This window comes from Suncus etruscus, chromosome 16 (assembly GCF_024139225.1).
Source record: "Suncus etruscus isolate mSunEtr1 chromosome 16, mSunEtr1.pri.cur, whole genome shotgun sequence".
NCBI classification, from domain to species: Eukaryota; Metazoa; Chordata; class Mammalia; order Eulipotyphla; family Soricidae; genus Suncus; species Suncus etruscus.
The window spans coordinates 70,224,408-70,230,146 of record NC_064863.1 but is presented as its reverse complement, the minus strand read 5'-3'; the positions used below and the strand labels follow the sequence as shown (position 1 = coordinate 70,230,146).

Here is a 5,739-nt window from a genome sequence, read left to right as displayed (position 1 = left end):
ATTGAATGATTCTTAACTTTGAATTTGCTGGTATTTAAGAAAAAATTTAACTCTAGCATAATTAAACCAAAGAATATATTGCTTTTAGGCATATAACATAATGATACAATATTTGTCCATGTTCTAGGATGATTATACAATAAATGTAATCACCATTCATTAACATACAAAGTCAGAGTTTTTTTTTCTGTGGGGGAAAATTATTAATATTTCAAGTTCTGATAGCTTTCAAATATGCATTACAATGTTATTAGCTATAATTAGTATGCTTCATATTATAGTCCTGTGACTATCTATTTCCTAACTAGAAATTTGTACATCTTAGCCCCTCCTTTACTCTTTCCTACCCACCCCAATCCTTTTTGAAATCATTCTATTCTTTGTATTTGAGAAATTCCTTTGTTTGTTATGTTTTTTTTAACATGGAATGCTTCACAAATTTGCATGTCATCCTTGCGCAGGGGCCATGCTAATCTCTGTATCATTCCAATTTTAGTACATGTGCTGCTGAAGCGAGCACTGTTTATGTTTTTAAGATCCCACATATAAGTGAAATCATATATATTTATCTGACTTATTTTGCTAAGCATAATACTCTGAGCTCAGAGTCAGGCATAAGCCCTGCGCACAGCTGGGTGGGGTCCAAAACCCAAAAATAAATAAATAGCAGGTATACATTGGTATCTTGGTACAATTTTGATTTGAATTTCCTGGTATTTAGTGTAATGTAACATTACACATAATTTCATGGGCTTGTTGGTATTTGTGAATGTTCTTTAAAAATAGCTATTAAAGACATTGTCTGTAGTGCCAACACACTTGTGGCTTGCCTGGAGCCTAGAGGTGGTCTTGTGCCAGGAAACTTCAGGGGTCAGGTCTCTTTGTATTTAGACCAAGGTTATTCCTTTCCATGACCCTCATATTTTGGTGGGCCTATGCAAACAACAATTGCCACTCTAACACCATTTTTACTGTGCTCCTTTGACTCTAATCCTTAAAAAGAACCCACTTAAAATTTGAGGTTAACTTAAGCTAATATGCATGTACATGAAAATGTAGAAAAATACTATGCCTGTAATGTTTAAGGAGTTACGTAAGTTTTATGGCTTTAGATTGCCCTGTGTGCTGTTAAGAAATATTATAATGTGTTACAATCTGGGGACTTGAGGGACAAAGTAATTGTACATGGATTCTGTCTTATTTATCTTAATATTCTTTGGCTGAAATTTCAAAGTTAAGATATCAGCAAGGGAACTTCTGAGAATTATGTTATGGGTGATTGTCCTTCCACTGTAACTTTACCTTGTCATCTTTCTTTGCATCTTTGTTCTCATAATTAAAAATAAAAAATTATTGCCGGAGAGATAGCATGGAGGTAAGGCGTTTGCCTTTCATGCAGGAGGTCATTGGTTTGAATCCCGGCGCTCCATATGGTCCCCTGTGCCTGCCAGGAGCAATTTCTGAGCCTGGAGCCAGGAATAATCCCTGAGCACTGCCAGGTGTGACCCAAAAACCAAAAAAAAAAAAAAATTATAAAAAAAAATAGCTATTAAAGACAGGAGAGTTAGTACAGCAGGTAAGGCCCAAAACAAAAATCTAAAATAGAAGTAAACAGGGACCGGAGAGATAGCATGGAGGTAAGGTTTTTGCCTTTCATGCAGGAGGTCATCAGTTCGAATCCCGGAGTCCCATATGGTCCCCCGTGCCTGCCAGGAGCAATTTCTGAGCCTGGAGCCAGGAATGACCCCTGAGCACTGCCGGGTATGACCCCCCCCCAAAAAAAAAGAAGTAAACAAATTTATTTGTTTAGATTCTCTGCTAAGAAACTAAATAAATGAGTGACATCATGATCTAGTTTAAGAAATTTACTTTCCAAGGGTCCAAATATTATATTAAGAAAAGACATTTACAATTTTATTTTCGGGCCCGGAGAGATAGCACAGCGGCGTTTGCCTTGCAAGCAGCCAATCCAGGACCAAAGGTGGTTGGTTCGAATCCCGGTGTCCCATATGGTCCCTCGTGCTTGCCAGGGGCTATTTCTGAGCAGCCAGGAGTAACCCCTGAGCACCGCCGGGTGTGGCCCAAAAAACAAAAACAAACAAAAAACAAAAAAACAAAAAACAATTTTATTTTCATTGCAATACTATTTACAATAGCCAAAACCGGGAGCAACCCAAGTGCCCAAGAACAGAAGACTGGATAAAGAAAGCACTGTGTGTGTGTGTGTGTGTGTGTGTGTGTGTGTGTGTGTGTGTGTGTGTGTATGTGTGTTAGTACCACTCATAAAAAAGGTGAAATCATATAATTTGATCCTGTGTGAACCAATCTGGAGAGTATCATGATGAGTGAAGTTAGTTAGGAGGAGAGAGATAGATATATAATGAACTCCCTCATAGGCAGAATATTAAAAAAAAATAACAGGGAAGTAAAAAATTGCCAAAAGGCAACAGAAACTGAGTGAGAATTAGTCTTTAATAAGAAGCTTCTCATGATTTGGTTGATAAGGAGTTGAAGCACAATAGCCCAGGGAAGGAGGATAGGATGTTCATGGAGACAATGGTAGAAGGATGTCAACATTATCATAGAGTGTGAAAGTTTTGGAATGCTTTATGCATGATACTGGGTCCAGCCTCAGGTGACCTAGCCTGAATCAGGGGTGCCTTGAGAATTAAGAAAACAAGATAAATTGGGCCAGAATGATAATATATTGCTAAGGCATTTGTCTTTTATGTGGTAGGCCCCGGTTTGATTCATGGGTTCTCATATGGTCCCCCGAGACTGGCAAGAATGATTCCTGAGTGCATGCAGAGCAAGGAGTAATCTTTGAGAACTGTTGGGTGTGGCTCTCAAACAAACAAACAAGCAAACAACCCCCCCCAACTAAGAAGCTTGCCACAAAGAGCAGTGAGTGCAATTATGGTAGAGAATGGTTTACTATTATAATAATAGTTGGAATTGATCGTTCTGGACAAGAACTGGATGTTTGCTGAAAGGAATAAAGTGATATGCATGGAACCTCTTCATTAATAATAGTGCAAGCTACAATATCATGGGAGGTAGATTAGTGGGAAAGAAACTGGGAACAGTGAAGGTGGGAAAAGTGCATTGGTGAAGGATTATGTGGATTCTATGATGGAAACGATCATAAACAGTTTTGTAATGGTGCTTAATTTTTGTATGTATGTATATATACATATATATAATAAGAAAATAAGGCAGGCATAAGAGAAAATCCTGGGGTCAGAGGTCTCACAGCCTTGTGGATTGACGTAGCTCTGATGCTCCTGCCACTATACAGTACTTATTGGTTTAGAACCAGATAGCGTAACAAGAGAAAGAAGTGCCAAACACTACACATATAAATTGCCTCTCTATGCTAATCTAAATAGTAAGGTCATTAACATATTAAATGAGCCTGGCCCCTCTAATGCCAAAATTCTTTGAAAGACCATTCTGGAAAGGTGACAACAATAAAAGAGTGAACTACAGGACACCCCACACAATAGGACTATTCCCTAAGGATCCATAACTCACCTTAGAGCCCCTCTCTTTAGACTATCCATCTTTCTAGCTAAGTGTATTTATTTCTTGAATATTCTGTATATCACAACACATAAACCCACCCTCATTAATAGCTATTTAAATCACTAATACCCAACATGATTTTCTTAAACAAAATTTGGTGCTTTAATTTAGAAGAATTGACTTTGAATTTATCCATTAATCTTGTACTCTATAATGCAATATTTTTCCTGTATACAACTCATGTAGGTACATTCTTGAACTTCCAGAAGCTATTTTTAATATAATTTTTATTTTGATCATAGTGGCTTACATATTGTTGACAATAATATTTTAGGTACATATTTACATAAAATTAGGGGGAATTCCCATCACCAAATTGTCTTTCCTACACCTCCGTTTTTGTCCTGCCTCCCATATCCTCTTCCCTCACCCCCAGGGTTGCTAGAATATGTGGTCTCCTCTGTATCTAGCCTATTGCTTAGTAGTCTTGCACCTGTTTGGTCCTGGTGCCTCCCTTATTTCCCCCTCTAACTGGGGGGGCAGGACTAGCTAGTTCAAGTTACGTGGTTTTGTTTGAAGGAGAGAAAAGTAATGAACTGGGGTAAAAGTCTAATACGCCGAAAATAAGCGGAATTTTTTTTTAGCAAAATTTGGATATATAGGTACCAGAATTTGGGGGGAAAATTAAAATTAAAAGTAAAATAAAAGTAAAATAAAAGGCAGCTTAGTATTAGCATAATATTTGACATATAGAAGCAGCTCATTCGATGCTGATTCTTATAATGTGACATGATGTTTTAATTCAAGGATTAACATTGATTTGGTGAAACATTCTATGACCATAAGAAAATTTTCATGTGGAAAAGGGCAAAAACTCACTATTAGTGTTTATAATATCAATTTAGCACTTACTGTGAACTTTGTATGTTGTATCTTTTAGACAGAATCGTGGCAATCAAATATTAAAACCTCTCAGATAAGATGTCACACAATAGCATCTATGTCCTTCGTACGATGAAAATTTGCTTCAAAAGGCAACTTCAAGATGCTGTACTCATTAGTCTGTTTCCATAAAGCAATGCAAAAAATATAATGGTTAGCTTCTGTAGATTGGAGTATTTGTGTGAGAGTGTGTATAAGGGCACTAGTACTTTATTTAATTATTATTATTATTATCATTATTATGTGGTGATATATCTAGAAAACTGAGAGCAATATGAGATCCTTAGAGAGTATCAGGCTTAATGTCAGTAGAGCCCTTTATTCTCTGGCTACCAGACTCCCTGCAACAGCAGCATCAAAGTTAACTCCAATTTTTTTAAAATTACTCCAGACTGAAAGGTTCTAGCTAGGACTTCTCAAAAGTAAGAGGGACATGCTCTCTTGCTTCTGTTCATACATCAGACAACAGTCTTGTTTCTAGAACAGAATACTCATGTTTCTGAGGAAGATAATGAGATAATCTTTCCAAACCAACAGAATCTACTCTATCTAGTTGTAGTACATGCCTTTCCATGCTGAAGATCACTAAACCTGATATCACAGGGCAGACCAAGAAGAGAGTCAATGTACAGATTGTTTCCTTATAAAAAGGAAAATATTAGAGGTGGTCTTTCATAAAATAGATTTCCTTTTCCTTAAGAGATATATTTATTTTTATGGAGTTATGTATTTTTGGGGGGCCACCCCTGCCCTTGAATGCACCTTGCCCATTGTACTATCTCTCTGGCCTTCCTTAAGGTGTTATTTTTATATAAAAATGAACTAGAAAAGCCATTTTAAAATTAGTCTTTACTTATTAAACAATTCATCAATGCTTTTCAAATGAGGACTGTAAACTCAATAATTAAAAGTAGAAAATGAAGTCATAAAATTTTAAAAATGTCATATTAGTCCCAAATCAAATAATTTCAGAAATGTAGTCATATTATTTTTCCCACAGTTTTGTAAGTGAGGGTATTTTTTTTTATTCAGATTTGGTTTTTAGTTGCTCCTCAGGAGAAATGTGTATTATAATTAGTTCTGAATTTTGGGGATAATTTGCCCCTGAGACTAGAATATAAGCTTCTAATTTCATGGAAGCATCTTTATTTTAAAATAAAAGTCAATAAAGTGGTTTATTTCAAAGCAGTATCTTCAACATTTGAACAGAATAAATCTATGTTGAGAGAGATAAAATGGGTAAAAACAGGCTAAGTTTTGGTCTATATAAAC

At 36.2% G+C, this 5,739-nt stretch overlaps 1 non-coding gene across 1 annotated transcript; it reads right to left on the bottom strand.

The window, feature by feature from the left end:
* Positions 1 to 416: 416 nt before the first annotated feature.
* On the bottom strand, positions 417 to 520 carry LOC126033115 (U6 spliceosomal RNA). The gene has a single exon (XR_007504270.1). It is a non-coding gene; the product is annotated as a U6 spliceosomal RNA (small nuclear RNA).
* Between the last annotated feature and the right edge of the window lie 5,219 nt (positions 521 to 5,739).